At 39.0% G+C, this 27501-nt stretch overlaps 1 long non-coding RNA gene across 1 annotated transcript; it reads left to right on the top strand.

The window, feature by feature from the left end:
- The first annotated feature begins 15194 nt into the window (after positions 1-15194).
- Positions 15195-24691, top strand: LOC144315147 (uncharacterized). The gene is made up of 3 exons (XR_013380919.1): positions 15195-15300; positions 15501-15572; positions 23873-24691. It is a non-coding gene; the product is annotated as an uncharacterized LOC144315147 (long non-coding RNA).
- The last annotated feature ends 2810 nt before the right edge of the window (positions 24692-27501 follow it).

Here is a 27501-nt window from a genome sequence, read left to right on the forward strand (position 1 = left end):
TCAGTTTAATAATCTATGGCGTAGAGAGGGACATTGTATGGTCACTAATGTCCTTTTTAGCTCTAAATCTTAAGGTCTGAGTGTCTATTTCCTTGAAATGCTAATTGAGTCATTAAATGGGGGCTCCAAGGTCATAATGTAGAGCCTGGGTAAATTTTTTTGAATTTGGGAAGCAAGAGGATTGGGCTTCCTAAGCAAGACATGAGGATCCTCAGATAAGTTATGCCTGAATTCAAAGATCAAAGGAGGCTATATCCTGGGAAGCTCCTTCACTTGCATGGGCCCCTTCCAAGGCTCTGGGAGGGGCCCTAGCAATGTGTAAAAATTTCAAAAATAATTAATTGCAACAAATTAAAATATTTCTCTATTTCCACTTGGACTTTCCCTCATGTCAGATGGTGTTGGAGGAGGAGCCATAAACATTTTTGGACGTAGTGAAAGGGAAGTTGAATGGACAGTGTGGTGTGAATGGAATAGGATGTATTTATGTGTTCACAATTATTTTCACATAGAATTAAGTTATTATTAGTTCCCCCAATGAAAGAATAACTACTAGGAATATTCTGGCTTTCCACTGTGCTGATTCACACAGCATCAAGAAAAAAAAAGTGTTAAGATTGGAAGTTCTATTGTGATATATGAGTATGTACTCTCAAAACAGTCCTTGAAGAATATGGGGTGTTTAAGATGATTCCCTGCACAAGAAAATTGAAATCTTATAGGTGGCTTATAAAAGAAACTTCCATATACATTGGGAAGTTGAAAGAAATTTTCTGAAGTACCAATAATTAAAAAAAAAAAATTTCGATCAGTCATGGTAGAAGAAAGACTAAAGACTGATCTTTTGTTTTGTCCTTATAGAAAACCGTATTACAATTTTTTTGCTATCATGCAATTGAAGACTATGAAGTCAACATTTCATGGAAAAGAGGTGTTACAGAGATATATGTTAGTTAATTATTAAAAATTATGTTATTTGGATATTTTGCAAAGTTTGTGCTATTGGTGCTTTGTAAAATTGGAGATTTTAAGCACCAGGGAATGTGAATCTACCCCGTGTTTGCTTCTCTAAGAATTGTACTAAGTCTGTTACAAGTAGCTGTGGAGTAGACGGATTTCTGTGATGCACAAAGATACAGGGCTGAATACGGATTTCCTTTTAGATCCTTTGTATTTTAGGAATTCCTGTGAAATGAAGAATTGAGGCTCTTAGAGCTTCCTTCTGTTTGTATGGCCTCCTTCCCTGATAGCCTGGAGGAATTCTGTGGCTCCCAAGGGCCCAATTTGCTAGCTGGAGCCACTTAGGCAGTAAACTGGTCACCACTGCAGACAGGAGAGCTGGACTGGTTTGTTTCACTGGTGCCTGTATGCAGATGGGCCTCACTATGTATGTGCGTATGCATATATTCATTCACCAAAATATTTAATGCTATGTGTGAGATGACTTTTGTACCTACATGTTATTTCTTAGAATAAAAGCTTTGAGGTTTGTGCAATGGAAAAATTGGTGCTGGAAGATCATCTAAGCACCCTGTCACTTATCAATAAGGTTCTAAAATCCATTGAAACCTAAAAACTCTTCTGATATCTCCTAATCTGGCTTTTCTTGAACTCATACACATACGTGATGGCAATTCAACAACCTTCACCCTAAATGCTTTATTCTAATGGCCACATTTCAGAATCTGAGGGCATACTTGTGCTAAATAAATTTCTTAGTAATAATGTAATTTGCTAATGTGATTTAAAAACCACCAAGTCATTTGGAAAAATAAATGTATTGTTGATCAAAACACCTGAATAACAATTTAAGTAGTCACATTCTCTCTTCCAGAGCAAATATTATGATTTTCGTGTGTTTATATGCAGTCGTGGATATATACTTGTGTGCACACATATATGTATGTATGTGTGCACATGGATTATATTTTTTCATACATACACGTCTACACATACATACATATTTATAGTATATATAATCACTGTATATGTGCACTTTGTAGGACTTAAGAATTGCTTTACCCATTCTTAGAGGGTATGATCTATTAAAATATTGTTTTAGGACCAATGTAATAGCTTTAGTATAGTAAGAGATATTACCTGTCTCCTATGACCCTGGTGGATTCTGCTATTTAAGAATATATACACATTTGCTCAGTGGCTTTGTATATTTCCCAAGAGTGGGGCACCAGGTAGCAAAGGCCAATGTGAAGCAACTAAAAAATTTCACTCTACTCTCTAAATATTTCAAAAAGTACAACATCAGTAACCAGAATCTAAATTTTTCTAAAGCTCTGCCCCACAGCAAGGAGTGAATGGAAGGAATATGCTTTAGGTGAAGGGCTTTCTGAGCCTATTTCTGGCATCCAAGCAGCAAATGGTGGCAAATGAATCTGCGCTATAGATCACTTAGAGTGTGGATGGTCATTTTACCCTCTGCTATCCGCAGAAGACACCAACCTATTGCCACAATATCCTTATCAGAAATTAACTGGAGGCTGTGCCTGTCTTCCAGGATCCCCTTTCGCGTTGGAGACACTCTCCTGTTTGCTCTTCTCCATACCCACTGAGAAGATATGCAGTTCCACTATGAGGACCCAGGGGTAGCTTAAATAATTTCTGAAGTTATAGCTTACTGTAAGCTTTCATGCACTTACTCTGCTGAAGAAAATGAATTTACTACATGGAATCACACTTCTCCTAAAATATCCCTCGGTCTCCACAACCTACAGACATGTAACAAGCAAAGGAGTGCTTATAGACACTGATCTATTAAACCATTTTCTTAAAATACCTGCAGTCTTTTCATACAAAACAGAAAAAAAATCATTAAACCTATGGTTTGCCAGACAATTACTCTGTCAAATCTCAAGAAATTGCATAATAAATTGTATACATGCATCAAACATGAACACCAGAGGAGTATAACAAGCTATGTATTTCCAGTCCACTTGTTCTTGCATCCAAACAGTAGCTTTTGTTTTCACGAACAATTCTATATCTTTCCTGAAGGCTTTTACAAAATATGGCTATACATTTATCTATCAAACTAAGTATAAATAATTGAGACACTTAATATGCACAGTAATGGGGAAATGCACGAATAACTTCATTATTAATGTCTATTGATTACTTATGTTTTCAAATAGGCAAATGTGCTGCTAGTATTTTTATCATGTAAATCTATATGTGTATTTTGGTTTTACCTGTTTATTGGCAAATTTACAATCCACATTATGGGCATTTTTATTGCTTTACACACTTATTTGATATGCACATAACCAAGGTCAGTTTACAAACTGACTAATGTTTACTCAATTTGATTACTATGTTACATTTCTGAGTTTATTTTCCCTTTGGAAAATTAACTGTACAAGGAAGCCCAGTAAATCTTTACTTAAAAATTCCAAACTTTAGATTGATTTCAGCAGTGAGTTTGTATTGATCTCAAAAGCTTTGCGTTCCTAACTAAAAACTAATCTTTATTTCACCCTTTAGTGACTGCAGTCATAAATATGCTCACTCCTACCAGTGTAGAGTGGATTAATGGTTATTGGAGATTGGGGCTTCCAACTGAGTCTGGGAAACCTTAACCTTTGGAGGACAACATGAAGGCATTTACCCCTTGTCAGCTATAATCCCTAGGTCCACTTTTGACATTTACCTGAGTGTTAAAGAGGAAGCAGAGCAGGGACTGGGGAATAAAGCTCCAGAGATTCTGCTTGGCTATTAATCACTCACGGTTAGATTGACTGCCGTGCTTGATCTGGCTGCTTCCGGCCATCAGAGTCACTGAAAGGCATGGCCTTGCCTCTCCACTCTGGAGCCTGGGTTAACTCCTCCTGGGGAAGACTTTTACTGCTTGCCTGCAAGGAGGGGCTTCTTGCAATGCCAAACCCGTCTGTCGTTATCCTTCCAACTTTGCTGTACTGATGGAACTAATATTCTGGGGGAGTATGTCCAACCCATTTGTGTGATCTAATTATAGAGAATAAAAGAGTTAAAAAGGAACAAAACAGAAGTTGTTACTGAGGGATGACCAATAACATTCCAGGCAGCAGGAGATGAAAGGCTGACAAATGGTAAGGAAGCTGTAAAGCAGTGTTCCTCAAAGCATGGTCCTGGGTACCTCCAGGATCACAATAACTAAATGAGAATGTCAACTTAGCATCACCTCCTGGGCACCAGCATTCTGAACTTCAACAAGCACTCCGAGGAGCTCTTATGCCCCTCAGAGTGTGAGACAGACACACTTTCATGATATTGGTGTGTTTCCCCCTTTACCACTTTCTATGGTGCAAAGTAAGAATTTTAATTTTTTTGGACCCGATGGCAGAAATTAGTATTAGCTAACTCAGTATCCGTATTTTTCCTTTTTTTTTTTTTTTTTGTAATACAAACTTAATCTTCACCTGGGCTCCTTGTTGCCCAGTTATTATTTTTCAGCCTTCCTGACAGTTAGATATGAGAGGCTTTTGTGTGGGATTTATAAAATGTCTCTCTTAAAGGGTTGAGGCATGCCCTTTTCCCTCCCTTTCTTTAGTGTGCTTAGCCCATATTAACTGGAACCTATTAACTGGGACCCCCGCAGGTCATCATGGACCACAAGGACAAGGCTGTCACCTGGGATTGGTGGGTCAGAGAATTTGAAGGCACTGGGGTCCCTGATGATTTTTCATGAAACCACCCCACTGGTCCTGGATGATCGATCACTAGATCACTTTCACATGACAGAGTAAAACCTGCGTCTTTAAACCTTGACCATGGGAGGGATTCACTATAGTTCAGAGCTGAGTGAGATTAGCAACTGGTACAGATCCCTTCAGGATTATGGGCTGACTTCAGGCAAAATCCTCCCACTTTGGATGACCCCCAACTTTTCCCCCGAGCATTATTATTGCCTGTGACAGTGAGAGTGTATCTGAATATTAATAGTCTCTTTGTTATGTTTCCGTGGGCTCAGGAGTCAGAGAGGTACTCCTGGCCTTGCTTAGAATTTCACGAGAGGTCCGTGTGCTTCTCGCTGTTGTCCACAGAAAGGTGATAGGTTTGTAGTGGCTAGTTGGCCATGGGGGTTCTAGGGAGGATGGCAGCCCCAAGGACAGATGTGCATGCAGGAATCTAGATTGCCCGTTAAGGCAATTGATCACTTAGTGGTGCCCTCCATGCTCCATGAAGTTAACCTTTATCAGACTTAAGGCTAGGCCTGTTACATATGGATGAAATGCAGTGTCTTAAAGACATTCGAAGCTTACTTAAAGTGTTCCTTTTACCTTGAGGACGAAAAGATTGTATTTCTTTTCTCCCGTTGGTATTTTTATTTCTTCTGTTCCCAAATCTGATACTATCAAGTCACTATCTTTGTGTAGGGATAGCACTTCCAAACTTTACTGTCATGACTTTTAAGATTATGTGCAAATACAGCAAGCAAAGTAAGATTTTCTATTTCTTTCACTGATGTTGGCTCAGTTACTGAGGCCATTTATTAGAGGCTTTTCCCCATTTTTTCCTTTTCTTTCTCATTCTGCCATGAATGCAGTTACAACCTTTAACATGATTACCTTTATTGATACATTGATTAATGGAATGGCTACAGCGTCCCTTGCACAAATAATTCATTAGTTAAGATCACATTCTGACATCTAGTATGATCCTAGTTATGTTAGAACAGGGACTTTCAAAGTGTGGTCCCTGCAGCAGTTGCAACAGCATCACCTGAGAAGTTGTTAGGAATGTAGATTCTTGAATCTAGGAATGCTGCCCTAGATCCACTGAATCAGAAACTCTGGAGGTAGGGCCCAGAAATTTGTATTTTTACAAGCCTTCCAGATGATTCTGATGCCTGTTTAAGTTTGAGACCAGTGTTCCAGAGTGAGTCTAGTCATGTCTTCAAACCAACCCACCAACAATGCTTAAAGGTGTATTCCTTAATGTTTCCACGCGAGTGAAATCTTCAACTCCCATAGGTTGGAATTGAACATTCAATTATATAACTTTTACCTCATCTATCTTCAGTCTACAGTTAATTGGGCCAGGCAATAAAATGATTCAATCTGTGCTAAAAGGGCACAAATACTAATAACAGTTAACAATGTACAGTATTCTTTCAGTTTTCAAGATGCTGACACTTTTAAAATTTCATTTGATTATGCAGCGGGTTCAATATGAGTTAATGCAATTTGATTGTAGGAAAAAATCATAAAAACAAACCAATGCAGGGACATGTTTTATTCTTTTCTTTGCTCCTATATTGCTGGTTTTCTGGCACTAGAAACTATGATTGATAAAATAAATACGATTTAACGAATGATCACCTAAGTGAATAATGTTTAATAGTACTATTTGAACAATATTTACTAATGAATTGGGGGAAGAATCTATGGGGTTTTAGGCAAAGTCTATTTGGAAGGAGAGAGAACTTTATGAAACACATTTCAATTTTGTAACCATATATCTGACACTAAGACATTTGACATTAATACTCACTGACTTATAGATACACTGTAGAGATTGACTTATTGTCCTCATTTCGATGGGAAACACAAGCTCAAGATAGTTATTGGGTCACACCCATGAGACCAATATTCTTTCTGTATTATTATTATTATTATATACTATTAGATGGGAGAATATAATTTTTCAAGAACATAAATATAATATTTAGGAATTGACTTAAATGGTTCTTAAATCCATGTTTTATTATACCTGTAATCTAAATTGGAATATTGTGCTCCATTAGTTTACTAAATATGCTTAAATAGTATTTTAAAAAATTATATTAAAGATAAAAATCAAGAACTATCTTTGAAAATGGGGTAAAATAAAGCAAAGAACTTCTTAAAAAATGCCCAGCATCTATCTAAGTGCTAAATTTATTAAAGGCACTAACCAAGTACTCTTACTAATAGTCCAGGATTGTCATCCCAACCAAACATTTCAGGGTTTGATAATATTCTCTCTTAGCTCCAAGACTCTTAAAAGTAATATCAATCCTAAGACTCTTAATCTTTTCAAAGCTCTCCAAAAACAGCAAATCCCAAACCACAGTGTTTTGAAGCAAACTTCTGATAAAGAATTTGGAATATTTTCAATAAGAATAACAAAATTAAATTTCCAGGAGTGTGCTTTAGTGGAAAAGATTCAAGCTTTGGAGTTAGAGAACTGGGCTTGATTTCTACCTCTGTAACTTACTAGATCTAAGTCCAAGTTAGTTATCCCACTGAGCCTCAGTTTCTTCATCTATACGATGGAACTGATAATAATACCCGCCTCATACAATTTTTGTGAACATCAACCAGAATGGCATGTGTGTTCATTTTCCAGTCTAGAGATTGGCAAATAGAAAGTCCTAGATGTACAATAGCTCTTGTTATGTGAAAAGACAATGTGAGGGACGCCTGAGTGGTTCAGTGGTTGAGAGTCTGCCTTTGGCTCAGGGCATGATCCCAGGGTCCTGGGATCGAGTCCCACATTGGACTCCCTATGGAGAGCCTGCTTCTCCCTCTGCCTGTGTCTCTGCCTCTCTCTCGGTGTCTCTCATGAATAAATAGTCTTTTTTTAAAAAAGAAAAAAACAATGTGAATGTACATGAAATAATTTGTAAAATGTGAAGGATGCAGACATGTTGGTTTGATATATTAGTTTCGTAGAAATAGAGTGAAAAAATTATAGTTGGGGAATCACTATTTCTAAGAACAGACTTGGAAAATTCAAGCCTGTTTGATTTCAGTTAGTGCACTGAAGGCACACAAAATCTGAGGAAATAGTAAAGTCTTCTATCAATTTGTATGAGGGAAAATCATTCCCTAGTAATTAAAAATCAAGCTTCTCTGGAATTCTGGCATGCTGAAAGAACTAGATAGGCACATTCAGATAGCCTGCAAGCTTTTTTAGTAGTGTAATTGTGACACTGAATTTTTAAAGAGAAAAATAAAGATGACAAAGTAAGTGACAGTATCCAAAAATGATCCTGCCTTACATTCTTAGATAATTTTCATATCACCATTTACCACTTACCCTAAATGAATAATTATAGAATAAGGGTGAACAGTATCACCCAAGAAGACAACTACCCTGTCATCTTCTAATTCACTGAACCCAATCTTTCCTGGGTACTTACGGTGTCATGTGGTACAAAATCAAAATTAAAAGCAGTATTTGCTTTGGAAGAGTTCAGCAATCCAACTCTATAGCACATGAAAGAAAAGACATATATCTAGAAGAACCTGAGTAATTCCACAGGTGAGTGGAAATAGCCAGCAGATAGAACACTAACTAAAACACACTCTCCTTGAGGAACTGTCATGATAACGCATACATAGTTACACAAACTGTATAAACAATGCCACAGATGAATCAGTCAGAAAAAGCCTAAAGGCGAGGATGCAGAGCTTCTAATAATTCTAGAATGCTCATTTTTTTGTAGTTACAAAAACTAGAGATTATTTATGTAGAGCAGTAATTCTTAAGGTATGGTCCATAGAAACCTGGTGGTGCCTGAAATCTTTTCAGAGGGTGCATGAAGCCAAAACTATTCTTTTTTTTTTTTTTTTTTTTTTTTTTTTATTGGTGTTCAATTTACTAACATACAGAATAACACCCAGTGCCCGTCACCCATTCACTCCCACCCCCCGCCCTCCTCCCCCTCTACCACCCCTAGTTCGTTTCCCAGAGTTAGCAGTCTTTACGTTCTGTCTCCCTTTCTGATATTTCCCACACATTTCTTCTCCCTTCCCTTATTTTCCCTTTCACTATTATTTATATTCCCCAAATGAATGAGAACATATAATGTTTGTCCTTCTCCGACTGACTTACTTCACTCAGCATAATACCCTCCAGTTCCATCCACGTTGAAGCAAATGGTGGGTATTTGTCATTTCTAATAGCTGAGTAATATTCCATTGTATACATAAACCACGTCTTCTTTATCCATTCATCTTTCGTTGGACACCGAGGCTCCTTCCACAGTTTGGCTATCGTGGCCATTGCTGCTAGAAACATCGGGGTGCAGGTGTCCCGGCGTTTCATTGCATTTGTATCTTTGGGGTAAATCCCCAACAGTGCAATTGCTGGGTCGTAGGGCAGGTCTATTTTTAACTCTTTGAGGAACCTCCACACAGTTGTCCAGAGTGGCTGCACCAGTTCACATTCCCACCAACAGTGTAAGAGGGTTCCCTTTTCTCCGCATCCTCTCCAACATTTGTTGTTTCCTGCCTTGTTAATTTTCCCCATTCTCACTGAATGGGAGAAGATATTTGCAAATGACATATCAGATAAAGGGCTAGTTTCCAAGATCTATAAAGAACTTATTAAACTCAACACCAAAGAAACAAACAATCCAATCATGAAATGGGCAAAAGACATGAACAGAAATCTCACAGAGGAAGACATAGACATGGCCAACATGCATATGAGAAAATGCTCTGCATCACTTGCCAAAACTATTCTAATAACAAATATGTTATTTGAACTTCTTACCATGTTGAAAATTGTACTGACATTGGAAAAGGCATGGTGGTAAAACTACCATTTTTAGGTAGTCTGAGGAAGAATCAAGGCAGCAGCACCAAACGAAACAAGCAGTCATTATATTCTTAAATGCTAGGCACTTTTGGTTTGGTTTATCACCAGTTTCACTTAAGAATGTTTTTGATGAAGAAATAAATTATTAATTTTATTACATCTTAAATTTGAATATATATATTTTAATGTTCTGTGTGACAAAATGGGAAGTTCTTGTGTATACCAAAGTATGTTGATTGTCTTAGGGAAAGCTTCTTGTGCAACTGTTTGAGTTGCAAGCTAAACTAACCTTTTTTTTTTTTTTTTTCATGAAACATGACAACATGACTTGAAAGAATGAAAAAGTATTTTCGGACGTGAAATTCTCTTGACAATGAACAAAGTGAAACTGTCATTTCAAGAAAAACAATTGACAATACTTATTGCCAAGGATAAAATTTGAGCTTTCCAGTGAAAAATAGAATTTTGGAAAACTTACATTAACCATCATGAACTTGATTTAAACATTTATTTTATGAAATTGGTGGTACTACTATTAACAGATGATTTTTTTTTAATTTTTATTTATTTATGATAGAGAGAGAGAGAGAGAGAGAGAGAGAGACACAGGCAGAGGGAGAAGCAGGCTCCATGCACCAGGAGCCCGACGTGGGACTCGATCCCGGGTCTCCAGGATTGTGCCCTGGGCCAAAGGCAGGTGCCAAACCGCTGCACCACCCAGGGATCCCCCTAACAGATGATTTTTAAAAATATTGTGCAATGATATGTGTCGACATATAGAAGCTTTGCATAATTTGATGGAGCTGTATTTTCCAAATATTGATGCTTGATATACAAAATCATACATGGGTAAAGGATTCATGAAAAATGGAAGACAAACCAATGGATTCAATGTAACAGAGCACAGAAAGTTAATTATTATAATTTCATATTCTACATTGCAACAGATCCAAAGGAAACTACCACTTGTCAAGTTTTGATGTGATATCAAAAAAGAATATAAAAAATTATCTGAAATGGCTACACAAATGCCATCCTTTTTCTAACTATAGGTCTGTGTGAGTCTGGGTTTTCTTTTTTTTTATTTATTTTTTTCTTTTTTTCTTTTTTTATTTATGATAGTCACAGAGAGAGAGAGAGAGAGAGAGAGGCAGAGACATAGGCAGAGGGAGAAGCAGGCTCCATGCACCGGAAGCCTGATGTGGGATTCGATCCCGGGTCTCCAGGACCGCACCCTGGGCCAAAGGCAGGGGCCAAACCGCTGTGCCACCCAGGGATCCCCCCTATAAAAATATTTTTAAAATGCCAGATGGCTCCCTAATCTTTGTTTTGGACAATATAGCTACTTTTCATAAACTTGTGATTTATTTTAACACAGGTTTGTCATTTTCAAATGAATTAATAAATACATATTTGAAATGTCTGCCTTTTTATTTCTAGTAAGGTAAATATCAATAGGTATGATCCATATAATTAAAATCTCTTTGGAGTACTAAGTATTTCTTAGGAGTGTAAAAGATTCTTGAAACAGAGGTTGTAAGAATCACTAGCATGGATTATAAAACAAACAAACAACAAAACTTTTGGTAAGGTTTTGATTTCTTAATCATACTCTCTTTGGAATATTTCAACAATCTTGGCAAAATGCCACATTTGAGCACGAAAGGACAAAGTTAAAATTTCAGGTGGAATGTCATGGGGGATTCTTGTGGGGGATGGAGATTGTTAATGGACTTCCTGAAGAACCACAGGAAGTGACTCTCCCTTATAACCAAGTCCCTCTGGTAAGCTCCCCAGGGCATTTATTCTCTGAAGGCCAAAATACTTCTAGCACTGGAGCATAAGGTACTTTGATTTTGTGATACCCCAGGATGTAAAAAATAATCTCAAGGGACGATTATAAAAAAAAAACCTGTCCAATAATTGTAATTTGCTTTAATTTTAAAGCCTTATAAATATTGTCTTATGATTGCTTTTTAGAGATATGTGTATGTATGTGTGTATATATGTATGCATGTGTATCTGTGTGTATATATATGTGTGTGTGTGTGTACACGTGTAGTGGGTTTGTACTAAACCTGGTATCTAGTATTTACTAGCTGAGGAATATAAACATTAAAACATTAAAAGGCATCCTATGGATATGGGGACAATGTTTGTGATGTGAACTAATATAACCATTATTGAAGCACACCTGTTAAACTTTTCCTTCAATTCTAGCCACTTTATTCTTTTGTTTTTCCTCTTCCTTTCCAGCAAGGTTCTAGCTCAGTACCCTCATTGTAATTGACTCCCCCAGGCTCTGTCCATTTTTATTAAGCACCAAAATGTCAGCTAGTTAGCCAAAAGATGTTGCTGAACTCTGCACGGTGCATTGCACACACTCATATTTAAAGGTATACATGAGCAGGGGAGGCCTTCTGCCGAGCCAGGAGCAGGTCACAAGGATATGGGAAGCCTCCCCTCCCGTCATTCCCTGCATGCCAGAATTTCCACTTAGAACAAAATCCAATTAGTTTAAGACTGAAAACATGGGGGAAATCCAAATACCTCCATTGTTGTACCTTACTGTGAAGGGAGAAATCCAGGATCTGTTCAGTAGGAAGAACTTCTCCTCTGGAAGGAGAAGCTAGCAGAGGCCTTCCTGTGGAAAAGGAGAGCTGAAGGGTGCAGGTACCAGAGATGCCAACATTAGTTTCCCCAGGAGTCCTCGTGGCATGTAGTGACAAGCTCATGAGGGTTGGTGCCAGCTAGACCTGAGTTTGAATCCCTGTTCCCCCACTCAGTGACCAACCATGTGACTTGAGGCTATCTACTTAATCTCATGGAGCATCAGCCTCCTGAAGTGGTAAATGAGAACAACCGTATCTACCTTACAGGGCTGAGTGAAGATTCACTGAGGGCAAGCCTGTTACATGCCTGGGACACAGTAGGTGTTCCATAAATGTCTATTTTCTGTTTTTGAAATTTTCACACACATTTTGATATTCATTACCTTTTGATGGGCAAACGAACCCATTTTTTCAGGGAACAACTCTAAGTGTTTTAACTTCTACCCCATGTCCTAATGAGTTCACCTGGCTTAAAACTTTTCAGAGTGTCTCACACAGACCAGTATTAAAAGCTTTCTTTAAAAAAAATGCAAAGAATAGGGTGTTCATTCTATTCTCTCAGTCTCCATGGTCAGTTGTGTCTTCCAGAAATTCCAAGAAGTTAGTGAGGCCCGACCTTCCTCTTTTTCTTCTTTTCTTTCTGTAAAGCACGCCAACAATCTTTAATCATGCTGTGATTTTTCTAAATGCCACCCAGGTTAGCTCCTGAAATAGTTTCAAAGAAAGATTTAACTCACAGACACACAAGTAGCTGATGTGCATTTTCCAGAAAGTACTCAGAAACATCTTTTTTTGTAGTATATTTGTCAGTTTTCTCCCTTTATTTTCATATTCATTTCTACAGAGAAGCATTCATAACCTTTGTTATAAATTTTAATAATACCACAGACGCAGTTACAGTTTTGCATCTGTATATATGCTTACTTCTTGTTGGGGTGATAGACATGCAAAACACTTTATAGCATTTTTTTTCCTTTTAAAAATAAGAAAAGTGGATATGTAAAGTGGACAGAGTTGATCTATTAGCTGTTTCCCAGGCCACCTAGTTTTTAACTGATAAAAACTAATTTGATCAGTAGAATTTACTGTTCAGAATGAGAAGCTTTGGAAAGGGAGATTAGTATAGAGAAAATGGGCTAAAAGGGGTTAGAACCAAGTGTTCTCTGTATTAATAGAGAACATGCTGTTTACCTGTCTTATATAGGCTGGAAATTAGCCATCCATCACTCTGAATATGAGAACAGTGAAGAAGTTAGAGTCTGGGACTAATGCAAAGGGATATAGCCAAGACACAAACAACCAACAACTAATAGCCCAAAAGTCTGGAGGGAAGGATCTCATCAGAGATATGAGTAGACCTTGGAGACGCAAAGCTCACATCAAATGCTTTGTTTGAGGCACACATTTCTCTGACCTACCTACTTTGGCTTGGGAATGACAATCCTTGGAGTGACCATGAAGGAACACAAGACCATAGGTCAAAGGCACAATCTTGGAATGAGTAAAATGATAAACTGAACTTCAAAAAAATGTAATAATGTCAGAGATGGACAGGAAGCAAAAAAATGGCAAAAGCACCATTTAAAGGAGCTACTTTTAAATGGTGTTCTTCCTCTTGATGGCACACAAAGCAGGATCCTCTTACTTGATGAAGTGTTACTACCAACAGGAAACTAGTGTTGACACCCAGGGATTGCTTGTCCGTTTCATGTTACTTACCTCTCCTGTACTGAGCAATGATCAGATGAAAAGGTTGGAGCTCCTTTTTTGGAGTGAACTGAAGCGTGTGATGTGTGATAAGCCAAAACCATCAGTAGCATTCGGTGATGAGGGCACAATCAACAGGACCTGGTGCCCGATGTGGTCTGCCTTCTTGCATTTCCTTCCACCTTACATTTCTGTTTTAGAGATTTGCTTTCATTCTTTTTAAATCTCCAGTGCATGCAGTGGAAATCCTCCTTAAGCATTCCTCTCTCTATTTTGTTTTTTGATTTTTGTTTTTTGTTTTCCCCCGATAGATCGCATGCTTCCTTCACCCTGTGAGAAATCGCCCTGGCAGCTTGCTTAAAGCGCAGTGGGAATGTCTTGTGCTATTTGTCGAACTTTATACAAGGGTTCTCCTTCATCATGCCCAATGTGCCATTTGCAAAATCCACGGCCAATAGCCGTTCGTCACTCTGCATCGCCGTAGCACTGCGCCACTTTATTTCTTCTCTTCCAGGCAAGTGAAAATGATGATCTGACTGAGATCGCAATCACTGCTTGATCAGTACCTGGCCTCCTGCAAAGGTCCGTGCAAGCACACAGGCTTTTTGTAAGGCGCCACTGAGCAGAGAGCAGATGGAGCGCCCCCCGCCCCCTCACCTGGTGGCCCCTAAGAAACTTCATAACTTGGTATTGTTCAGGGAGTTAGTAAAGCGAGGAGAGTGGAATTGTACCTGTTGTTCCTCAAGGTAGAGGATCTGCTAAGCTGCTGCAGAGACTGTCAGGCATTCATAGCTCTTTCTACGTATAAAGAGCTCATGGTTAGGTGAATACAAACCTTGAGTGAGAGCTTTGTAACTTCCTGTGTTTGTCTGAAATCATGCACAAAATAAGCCAGGTTGCAAAACAGAGCTCAACCAATGTATTCCTCTTTTACAGTGGCATTCTTTTAATGCTATCCCCCCCCCCCCCCCCCACCGGGGAAAGATGTCCTGGAACCAGATCACAAACACACAGAGCTGAAAACTTGAAAGTAAACTTTCATAAATGCCAGAGTTTCAGAAATGATCACGTAAAGGTTTCCTTTTTCTCCCCCCCCCAACCTTTTTTTTGTTAAAACATTGGTTGTAATTTCTACTAGGTGTCACAACCCAGTGAACCATTAAAAGTGAACCGGCTCACTGAACCGAACTGAACTGAACAGATGGAATTCCACCCTTGCCGTGCTTGAAAGACTTCGTGAACAATACAAAGTCTTCTTTTAAGTCCCCTCCTTGCAGTTGCTTACCTCACTAATGCAAACACGTGGGGGGCTCTCAGGCTAGAACTTGGCCCCCCAGCTCTTTGTTCGGTTGTGTGGTGCTGTTGTTCAAGCAGAAGGGAAGGCACTTCATTTGAAATCCTCAGCACCTCCTGCCCCCATTTTCTAAGTCCTGGGGTTATTTTCCATTTGCTCCCAAAAGTATGTTGGTTGTAGGATGTTTTGTTCTCCTTCCATTTTGCCCTGACTTGTAACTTGGTCTAATCTGCCCGGATACAGATTTACTCCAAAATAATTCTTGAAATATCTCTTTTTTTTTCTAACTAGGCCTGAGCAACACGGACTACTGTTATTCTTTTTATCTGTCTCCAGTTTATTATTTCAGTTTTCTTTCTTTTCAGAAAATGCAGATGAATGCCGGACCACAACAGAAACAATTTCAGACCTTTCTGGATTCCTAAAATCCTCACGAGGTAGGGAAAGTGAACTGATAAACAGAGTTATAGACATGTATTATTTACTTGTGTATTGAGGTGCTAAAGATAGTCTTAGAGGGCCAGGAGATCCAAGGGCTGTTAGTGGTTAATTCACTAAGTATTGCTCAATCAATCAATTAATTATATATTTATGAGGGCTAACTAGGCCCAGGCATTACACTGAATACTGTGTGAGATCTAAAATGGAGTGGAATTCAGGTCTCTGCTTATCAAATAGACTGTAATTTAGAAGAGATAAGTTTGGCAGAAACAATTATGCATTTGAGAATTCACACCATTCAAGCAGTTTCTTGATTTCTGTATTCCCTCCTGCTCTCCTTCCTCTTTTGACTCATGACTGGTGCCATAGTCTGTTGACATGTGGTCAGCACATCAATATCTTCAGTTTTGGGGTTAGATATGCTTATTTTCAAGGCTTATGTTTTGTAAAGCTTCAAACTGATTCTGCGTCTTTGAAAATCAGGCTATTTCTTCAAAGCATGTTCTAACAGGGTTTGAGAGACAATGGACCAGAGGGAAGGCCAGAGGTCCAGGACTAGGAGTTTGGTTAGGCACAAAAGGTACTGGCAGGTGGATCATTGATTAATTCCAGAGAGGTCAGCTGAGGGAGAGATTAGTAAGTAAGGGGACCAGAATCCAGGGAGACCAGCATTAGGGATGAGATACTGAGGTTAGGATTCCGGAACACTCAAGGTCAGGGGGTGAAAAAGAAGTTTTTGGCAACATGAGGTCATGAGTCCAGGTCAAAACTCCTCAACAACAAGAGATCAAGAGCTGTATAAAAGGTCTGAATACGAGGCATAGGATGTAAACAAAAAGCATGAATTTGATACTGAGTGACCCCGCGGTCTCAGCACTTCCATGTGGCTCTTGAACTCCAGCTGGAGCTGATTTCAGGGGAGGCATGTCTGTCAGAGTCCACAAGCAGACAGTTTTTTGATTAGGTGAAGGACAGGACAAAGAATTAAGTGTTTTGTGAGAGCATGAAAATATAATATTTGGAAGCTGCCTGTGAACTTGTGGATTTCTGAGTTTACATATTCCATACGGAGCAAATCTGCCATTTAATTTTTAGGCAGTAAAACACAGCACTGAAGTTCTGTCTAACATTGTAGATATGAGTTCAAGTCCATGTCACACTACTTATTAGCTATCTGCACTTGCATAAGGTACTTAACCTCTCAAAGACAGGGTTTCTTCAAGTGTAAAATGAAAATGACACCTATCTAAGAGTGCAAAAATATCCTAACGTAAAAATAATAGAAAATTATTAGTTGTAGACATTATTATTATCATAGTCCTCATTATTATAAACCTGAATTTTTTATTCAGGGATTTTATCCCTTTCCCTTTCAGAATCCAAGTGTTACATTCTAGAAAATTAATAGTTTGGCTATTCTCATTGATTTTTTTTTAACCCAGTGACTCAATATTCTTTCAAAAAGTCTTTGTTTATTTTTTTTTAGTAGTCCTGATAAGCAGCAATAACATAAGCTTATGAGGAAATATAGTGTAACACTCCACCCGCACACCCCTCCCCGCTCCCACCAATGTTTCCAAGCTTCTATCCAGGGAAGCCCATCTAGTAGCATGGATTGAAAAACCAGGGGGACTGAAAGCCTAAGAAGAGCAAATGTAAATCCTTCTCTATCTTGTTCTCACAAGGCAAACATTTTATATGGTCACCACCCAAAACCACCCAAAAATGAGTTCCTCTGTGATTCTTTGGAAATCTAGTTAATAAGGTTTTCTTTTGTGTGTGGTCAGTACTTAAACCAAATGGATACTGGAATAGTTCAGAATGTGTTTTAATTTAAATCCTGTTTTAACTACTCCCTGTGAATTGCTATGGGGTGGGGGGGGAGGGGTGGAAACAGCTATAAATGGAAGACTCCTGAGGCAGAAACTGATGGATGCCTTTACCAAGGAAAAAATCAGTTTTCTTCCTTTCTTCACATTGAACTTCCATAACACTTTGTTTAAAATATTAAAATAACATCAAATAAAGGGCAAGACCCTTGCTTTCTAAGCTAGATCCTGGCCTGTATTACCATTGGCTCTTGAGAAATGTTTTTGAATGGAATATTCTCTTTTTTCATGATGCCTGCTTGCATTCCCATTCTTCCCATTCTTGCTACTTACTCCCTCCCATTGCCTTATCTTCCATAGTCTTATTCACATCCATTTCTGAACCTTAACTTGTTTGTGTTGCCTACATGTTGGTGTCACACAGAGTGTGGGATACTTTTGGATGCTGGGAGCAAGGAGGCTGCTGTCCTAAAAGCTACCATCAGTCCGTGGTTTGTTTCACAATAAAAATTCACTCATTCATAGATTAAGGGTATCTCAGAATTTTATGCTTTCACTTGGGGAACAAACTAGTCACTTGAACTTTCTCTCAGTGCTTGATAAGAAGTTGGCAATATCTTTGCAGTTGTGGATTCTCCCCACCCCGAGGGCTTTGGGCAGGAGGGAGAATAGTCCTATGTCCACATGTAGATTCTGTGAAGCCATCAAAAGGCCTGAGAGTGGATGGACGGACAGCTGGGAAGGAGGGAGCCAACTGTGTTATGCTCAAGCCATACTCGACTACTCATAGTTCCTTGCCTCATACACCTTATAGATTTCCAGGGTCTTAGCCTCACGCTCCTGCCTCTGGAATGCCTATCTCCAATCCCTCATTTGGTTTCTTCCAGTTCATATGTTGTCTCCTTTGCAACACTTCCTCACACACTCTTTTGTTCCAGCCCCAAACAAGTGTCCCTGCACATTTTTCTCTACTTCCATAGCAATTATTTATGAATCTCTCTCCTCCATTCATCCGTGACCTTCTTCACAAGAGGTTCCATCTAATCTTATTCATCTTTGGAAGGCAGAGTAAGTGAGTGGTTAAGAATATGGACTCGAGTTAGAAGGTTTGGGTCAAGCTTTTGTTTCCTGCCCCTGCTAGCTGTGGGATCTTAGGAAAAGATGTTTGACCACTCTGAGCCTTAGTTTCACCATCTGGAAAATGGCTGTTTGTTACCCCAGAGGGTTGGCTTTGACTAAAAGAAGAACCCATAGAAAGCAGTTAGCATGAAATAAGCCCTCAATAACTATGAGCTCTGATTGATCACATTGTTTAGCTTTAGTGCCTAACACTGTCTGCCTCATAGCAGGGCCTCAGTACCTGTTTTGTTTTACTTAGCTCATGTCATCATTAAACCATGTGGTTAAAAAATAATAATAATAATAAAAAATATATATATATGGCTTCAAGAGTCAGCTTAAACATTTCTTTCACTACAGGTTAAGGAGTCAGGATAGAGTCTTTCCTTGAAAGACGGTAGAAATAAAACAGAAACTAAACCACTAAAACCTGAGTTCATAACATTGTGAAGAATATTGCCAAGATAAAAGTTTGGGGACTGACAGATTCTTAGTTCCAACTTTTGGATCGCTTCTCATTTACTATGTGAATATAGAAATATCTTCGGATTTTTTTTTTTTTTTGCAGCTCAGTTTCAATATCCACAAAACAGATATTGTAGTGCTAGCTTGCCTTCCCCAGATGTAAAGAAAACAGAGCACAACGATACTCAACCAATTTTATTACAAGCCCCCTCCTGCTCTTACAGCAGGGAAACTGAGATAGAAGTCTGGGGACTTGATCAAGGTCACAGTCAGTGGCAGAACCAAATTAAAATTCATGTTCCCAGAGTCCTTTCCGTGCCATTGCTTCACCTACTGACCCATGGTGCTCTACCAAGAAGTACTTCTGATTAAGTGAACTTTCAGGTTTCAATAACACAAAACCTTGGCAAGGACTTTAGGTAACAACCTCCTATCATATACTCCAGTCACTTTTTGGCAAGAACCAGCTGTCTCCTATATATGTTGACTTAATTGCCTTCTACAGGCTGACAGTGACGAAAGGGGTGCACTTACAATGTTGAACCAAGAGTACAAGAGTTTAATAAAGTCTCTATTTGAAAACTAAAAAAGGGCAAATAAAAATGGGAACAGATGCCTTCCTTGCAGACAGTATAGTCCATTAGCAGGGACCATGCCTTTTTGGGTTCACTATTGTGCTTTCAGAGCCAAGCACAGTCCTTATATATTATGCTTTTTCAATTAATATTGAATGAATGAATGAATGAATGAATGAATGAGTCCGTGGAAGCTGCAGAGTTTCAAGTGTCATTGAATAGCCTCCCATTCTTAGGTGCGATCTTCTCCTAAGACGAAAATGCTGGATATTTTCCTTTACTTCATGTTTTAAAAAAAGTTTTGAGAAAGATTACACCTATAGGATAGATACTGCACGCCAAAGTGAGATGCTGGATCAAAATGCGCATATTTTAAAGCAAAAGGTTAAGAGCTGGTTTCACAAATTTGGAGTTTGACACTAGGGGAACACTGACCCAAATGGAGGATGTAAAAAGGTTGAGAAAGGCAAGCGGAAAGCATTTGAGGACCATTTCACGGGGAAAGCTGCAGTGAGACCGTCCTTTTTCCCTAAGGGAGGAGGGCTGGAGACACACCTGCTCTCTGTCACACGGAAGGGAGAACTTCACCAATTGTTCGGAGAGCTTCTTATTCCTCCTCTGGGTTTGAGCCCAGGGTAAACGGAGTCCTGACTGCAGCCCAGGAAATTGAAGAGCAGAGGAGGTGTATTGGAGAGCTGGTTTGACAGCTACACAGAGGTGAGTCACTGCTGCATCCGGAGAGTAACTACTCTCTTCTTGCGGGTTCAGAGAGGCAAAACCCCAGGTACCAGCGAGGGAGCTGATATAGGAATGGCCTCAAGCTATTTTCTGTCCTGGCAGAGAAGCTGGCCTAGAAGAGGCAATGGGACTCCAGCAGAGAAAAATCTCCATAGAATGGGCTTTCTAAGTACCAGAGGCTGAGGGGGGAGACAGGGCAGTGAAAGGAGGAGCACAAGCTAGAGATACAGCTGGAGAGGGCTGGCCCTCTGAATTTAGCTACTAAAACCTCTGCGAGAGAAAGAGCACACAAAAAAATCTTCCCTGCCCATGTAGCAGAAAGTCAGCTTAGAACAATAGCAATTTGTATGAAAAAAATTCCCGGTCTGTCTTTCTGCTTTCTAGATAGCTCCCTGGGTTTCAAACCAGGAAGGGTTAAAGATCATAGCAAATGAGTAGGGTAGAAGAGTTAGGACAGAGAAGATGAGTGTCCTGCCTCCCAGGTGGCAGGCAGTTTTCCTCAAACTGGCCTAGCTGATGGAGAGGAAAGGTTTTAACTCTAAGCCAAGTTCAACATTTTAATAATTGCTGGCAATGGGCATATAGTTATTGATTAGGTAGTTTTGAGCCAGTAAACAATAACACACAAGTAAAGGAACCTGTTGAAAGGGTTTTTTAATGGCAGGGGAAAACCTTCCCTACTGAGTACATTTTAAAGGAGGAGGAGACACCAAAATAAAGTTACATTTTGAGTGTATCTCATAAACTGAGCTTGGCCAAAGTAGAAGATAGATGTCTCTTCATGTCATAGTGCACATTCTTTTGTAAACTTGGACAGAACTCTCATATTAAAAACGCACAATTTTGGTCACTTTGAGAACAACTTCTGTGTGGCATCTTTGTGTACTCAAGGGTGCACTGCCTCCTTTTAGGCGGTACAGATCTGAGGAGACCATGGGTCACCAACTTTGTTCTTTGGAAGCCAGATTAGTATGAACATGTCAGTCTGGCTAGAAGAAAGGGCTTGGAAGAGACTTAAAATTATTTGGTTTTATCCATCTGATATCTGCATTGACTCCGTTATACACTGAAGAAAAAAAAGTCGATTCTCTGCTCACCTGCCATCCTTAGTTCATATTTTAGAGCTACCCTAATCTGGGCCAGTGTTTACCAGCTGGTGAAATGCACTTCCTACAATGTGGTTCATCTACCTGTCTTCTCTCAAAGCCATTTCTACCCTTACATCTTTCCCAGTGGCCTATCAGACTTAAAGAGTTGGCCTTGGAAATGGGGATACAACTATCTTGGTGGAAGAAAGAAGAAAATGAGAGAGGAGAGCTAATGACTGGTACATTGTTGCCATGGAAATGAAGGGGCACGGAGAGAGCGGAGGTGATGTTTACTGAGCAACTATCCAATGCCACATACCACCAGAGTGCTTTCACATGACTAATCGAACTTTCCGTGAACAATAGCTCTTCTAAAATTAGTGTTCCTACACCCTTTGTGTAGAAGAGGAAATGAGAGAAGGGACTTGCCTGGCATCATGAATTCAGGCCAGTCAGTTTCCAAAATCCCTGATCTTTCTGCAATTCCATACAGCTTCCTTTGAAACTATGTTTTAAATACATTTTGAAGCTTGCTTGTGACTTCTCTTATTCTTTTTAATCTCCAGAATCTAATCCCATATCAAAGCTGATAGTATTTTTAAATAAGGAAATTGTTTTTGATTTTCATTACTACATTTTTATGAGACTACATTGACTTCTGTTATTAGAATTGAATTTCAGGATAGCAAATGTCATACATTCTTAGCACTGTATACCTTTCCATTATAGTGCACAACAGTTGATTCCAATCAACTTTTTTTAAACTCATTCCACATTTTCCAATATTTTTATACTTCTATTACCATTCACAAATATTCTCAGAAGTGTGTTCCAATCTGGTGATATTATAACTTTCCCCTAGGGGTTTATTAGCTTCCATGTTACAGTATTCATTTCACCTACTTTCATTTCCTTGGACTAAGTCCAGAATAGCCCCTGGTCCTGTTGATTACTTCACAAGCTGTGTGAGGGAACATTTTTGTAATGCACTCAGAGACAAGCATCCATCTGACTCCATTCCTGTGATCTATCAGTCATTGTCAGGGTATTGAAATTGCATCACGTTGACTACTTTTATTTTTCTAATGCCTTCACCTTTTTTTTTCTGTTCATTGCCTAGCTTTCTGTTATTGAAAAACATAACTCTTCACATTAATATTTATTTTTATGAATTTGATTCTTTTTCAGAAAAGTGGTCTATGTGGCTTGGCTTTTTTTTTTTTTTTTTTTTTAAAGCCAAGTAGATAAGGAGTCCCAATTTGAGCTCATGTTGCATTTACCAAGATTTTGACCTGCCTCTGGAGATAGAGCTCCTAGGAGTCAGGCTATTGCCCTCTCGGATCAAGTGACCTCTTTAGGAGGTTCAAAGGAAAAAGGTAAACTTCAAGTTGGAGGGGAGATTCTAAGTACGGCATGGTGCTTGTCAAGTGGAAGGTCCAGGAAGCTAATTTAGTCCTTAGGCTGAGGCACGTGAAAGAAACAAGCCAAGTAAAAATAAAATGAGCAATTTCTCTACCTCTGAGGGATAATAAGAGCACAAGGTACAAGTGGCATTGGTATCAGTGGTGAGGTGTGGATGGCTTTATGCTGTCCTGGAAGTAGCAGTGCTGGAGACAGTAGTACAGGTGGGGGTTGGCAGTGGTAGCACTGATAATGGTATGTCCATGGTGTGTTTCTGGAGCTCTTGAAATCGGATATTGGAAGCATTTCTGTATACATAGGCATCGACGATGACAGAGTTTCTGATGGGCAGCAGTGAACACTGTGGAGATGATGCTTTGGGAAAGGGACGGGACTGGACATCCTGTTAGCCCAATAGAACATTACTCAGTGATTTCCAGAATCATTTGAGGAGGTAGGTTCGAGTTCCCACAAAGTAGGTTTGTGATAAAGTCAGAGAAATACCATTTTGTAGCTTTGGGGACCATTTTCTTAGCTCCAGGCTGACATGGCCCAAGGAAACACAAGAAGTAATCAGGAAAAGAAGGACCTGAACTACAGCTGACACAGTGTGTCCTGTGCTGTCTCATTCCCCACAACACTGCCACGGATACTACTACTGCCCCCATTTTGCAGATGATGGAATTGAGGTGCCGAGAAACTGAGTAATGTGCCCAAGGTGTCATGACTCCTAAATGCTGAAGAAACTCCAGAAGACTAGTCCTAGAGGACATGCTGTGAGTCATCTTCTAACACTGTGCAACCTCATTACTTTAGTCTCAAGATTTAAGTAAAATCTTAAAGATGAGCTTTGGAAGAAATTTTTTGAAGCTGGTAAAATTCCGTTAAGAAAAACCACTGACTACATTAGCTCAAGATTGGAAAAGGAATATTAAACTTACTTAAAAAAGAAATATTGCTTTTAATAACTAAAATATCTTTATGATAAAATAAAACTCCTCTTCCAGATTTTCCCAATTCCCTATTTCAATTATCTTGCATTTATTCTTGCATTTCTCTTACATTTTTCTTTCCATTACAGTTGCCATCGCCCTAGACCAGACCGTCATCATGCCTGGACAATTACGATGGTGCCCCAAGGAGATGCCCTGACTCTTGTCTGTCATTTAATATATTGCATTAGACAAATGTTACTAAAAAAAGCAATCACTTGTAACCTGTTCACAACATTTATTGGCTCTAAATATCTATAAAATAAATCCTGTACTCTTTAGCCTGGAGTACAAGGCTATTCATGTATACATACATTCATATGTCTTCCCCATATGTGTCCTTATCTGCAAATATTCCCCCCCTACAAACACTTTACTCTCCCCACACTCATGGCTCCTAAACATACGTTTCTCCTGCTTTCATGACAGCAAATGACACTAGTTCTCCAAGACCTTGTTCAAGTCTCACATCTTTAATAAAATTCCTGTTTCCTGGCATACATGATATCTTTGTGTGAATTATAAAAAGGCCCATCCTATCTGGTCTGAAGTAAGCTGTATCTGGAGAGAGGGCTTGAGTGGAAGTAGGGTTGAATTTCAACTACCCCACTCCCACCCCACCAGGGTTTTTTGTGCAGGACACGTATGTTCTTCAGCCAGTGGCAGCCCTGGTCACTGCAACCCCAGGAAGCGCTCACACTACCTCTAATTCCTAGTGCAATGATTGCCTCTATAATTCATTAGGCAATTAATCATGTATTGCTCAGTGACATCCCTTCAATTTGCTTTTTAAAAATTTTTATCAATATTTTTCATTTTTAATGTATTACTGTCTTAACGTCTTGGAATGTTCCCTCTGGAGGACACGGGTAACATATTATGCTTCTTTGTAGGTCTCAGAATGCACAACACAGTATTTTGCATTGTAGGAACTCAAACAAGATGTTCGTTGATTTTATTTGAATTGTTTTTAGCAAATAAACATAACTAATTACAAATGAAGCATGAATTTGTTGGAATTAATGATCAACAATTGACTGTCCATTGTTAGCTAGAAAAGAAAACGTTTCCACCAACACACACAAACACATACACACATAGACAGACTCATACACACACACGCACACACACATGCACAATTTTAGTGTGATTATGCTTTACCATTATTATTATTATTATTATTATTATTATTATTATTATATATCTTTCAGATTTTGGTATATTGTACTATCCACAAGTGCAAGTGGAGAGAATTTTCTTGCACTTTGATTTACATTGAATGCTATATAGCCCTTCATTAAAGCTGGGCTTCTCAATGTAATAATTTAGCTAACAACTATTTATAAACACAAAGTACTTCAAGGGAAACCATGAAAACATTTCAGTCTCTGCCTGGACTGAGATTTAATTCAGAGTAGGAGAAGACATTAATTGCAAGACAGATGGAAATTCCATAGAAGCACTACAGGAAACATGAATTAGGTGTTTGGAGGAGCCAAGAATCTTGAGCATTTACATTTGAGTGGGAACTTGCAACAGGGCAGATAGATTACGTGGTCATGTTGATGTGAAGAGTACTCCAGGTAGAGGCAAAGCCTGGACAAAGATAAATTGAGTAACCAACCTTGAAATCAAACAAATGTTTTCTTTGTGCAAATTATCATTGTCTAGCACCTTCCCAGTGCCACATCCGCCTACCTCCCGATCACTGTGGATCTAATGTGTGAGGTCTGCCTGGGGTGGATTATCACAGCTTCGCCTGTTTCGGTCCTTAGCAATGACACCTATATGGTTAGAAGCATCCCGTGCCAGCATATGTTCTCTAATTCTCATTATGGCCTAGAAGGACAGACAATCTTTAGATAGAAAGGAATGGCTATAGCATTGACACTCAAGTTTCTCTTAAGGGTTTCTTTTCCTTCCTTTTAGGGTTTTCTCACTTGAACCAAATTTTTCATCACCTTAGTCAGACTTGGGAATATTCTGCAATACTATTGGAGGGAAAAAACCCTCCAACAATCCTTTTGTATTTTCCATTCACCTTAGCATAGTCAAGAAAGATTGGAATTTTCTATGGGAATGTTATTTCAGAAACATGTGAGTGGCATTTCTGCCTCTGGTTATGAAAGACTACTTGTGTTAAAATAATTCTCTTTCCAAGTACAAGCAGGAAAGCTGGAAGAAGCTTCAGAAATCTTTGGTTAGAGGCAGTATCCCTTTGTTTGGAGGTTTGGAGTTAATGTTAGCATTAGGGCTAGCTACTAAGACTATGAATACTTGAGGGGCCATGAATTCATGGTTATTCCAATGCCATGTTTCCCCTCAACACATGTGTTGATCCATAGGTGGGTAGGCTTGAGAGCTGAGGAACTGACCGAGTTTTTGGCAGTTTTACAATGTGAGGAGATAGAAATTGGAATTTAGGGCTATATGGGTAGCCATAATTTCAGGAGTCAAAGTCCTATAAGTTTGCTAATCTACAAACATCAACTAAGAGGCTGAAAATGCAAAAAGAAACCAGCAGCTAACAGGAAGGGAAATTCAGTAAACTTTCATCAGTCCTGTGGTCCTGGGGAAACAAGTTAAAATTCAGGGCCCATCAGGAAAGCGGGACCCAGGAAACATGTCTGCTTTTCAGTTGAGAACCTGAAGTCTATACTCGATTAGTATAGACAAAAATTAGCTGTCACAAAATTGGAAATTCAGCTCCAAGTCAGTCCTGTCCAACCTTGGGTTCTGTAAATGGCCCCTATTCTTACTGCTTCCCAGAAGCAAAAACAAATACTCTCCCCAGGAGGACAACATCATTCAGAACTCTAAACTATCATGCACCATGTCTGGTATTCAACAACCACAACAAATTCCCAGGAAGGAAAGTACCAGGAGAAAGCACCAAGTTGCAGACAGTCAAGAGAAAACAGCAAGCAAAGTGGAGACTGACGGGCGAGTTGGTTAATGGAAACACAGGACACGGACTTTAAAATAACTGTGCTTATCACACTGTGCCAATGTTAACCACAAAGAACAAAAAGCTGGAATGGCTCTACTCATGAGACAAAATGGACTTTATGATAAAAGCACAAGGGAGACTTCGTGCTCAGAGGGTCAATTCATCAGGAAGAAATAAGAGTTGCAAGTCTGTATGCACCAGATAGCAGGGCCTCAAACTATGTAAAGTCCATTGGACAGAACTAAATAGAGAAACTGACGTGTTCATAATCATAGCAATAGATTCAAACACATTTCTTTTAATAACTGAGAGCAAGGATAAAGAAAACTCAGTGAAAAAAAAAAAAAGAAAACTCAGTGAAGACGTAGAGGGTTTGCATAATGCAATAATGCTCTTACCTGATTGACTCACGTAGAAGATTGCTCAAAGCAACCACAGAATATACATTCTTTTAAGTGCATGTAGAACATATCCCAAAATGAAACATATGTTGGGCCATAAAGCAAACTGCAATTAAATTGAAAGATTTGAAAACATATAGAATAAATTCCATGGTTAATACTTCAGTGTTGTACACAAATATTTAAGAACGTAGATTTTATGTTAAGTGTTCTGCCATAAAAACAAAAAAATAAAGGCAGCAGGAAACTTCTGAAGGTGATAGATATGTTTATAACCTTGACTGTGATGATGTTTCACAGGTGTATGCAGATAACCAAACTCCTTAAATTGTTTACATTAAATACGCTCATTTCTTTTGCATATCAA

Source organism: Canis aureus, chromosome 6 (assembly GCF_053574225.1).
Source record: "Canis aureus isolate CA01 chromosome 6, VMU_Caureus_v.1.0, whole genome shotgun sequence".
Classification (NCBI taxonomy): Eukaryota; Metazoa; Chordata; class Mammalia; order Carnivora; family Canidae; genus Canis; species Canis aureus.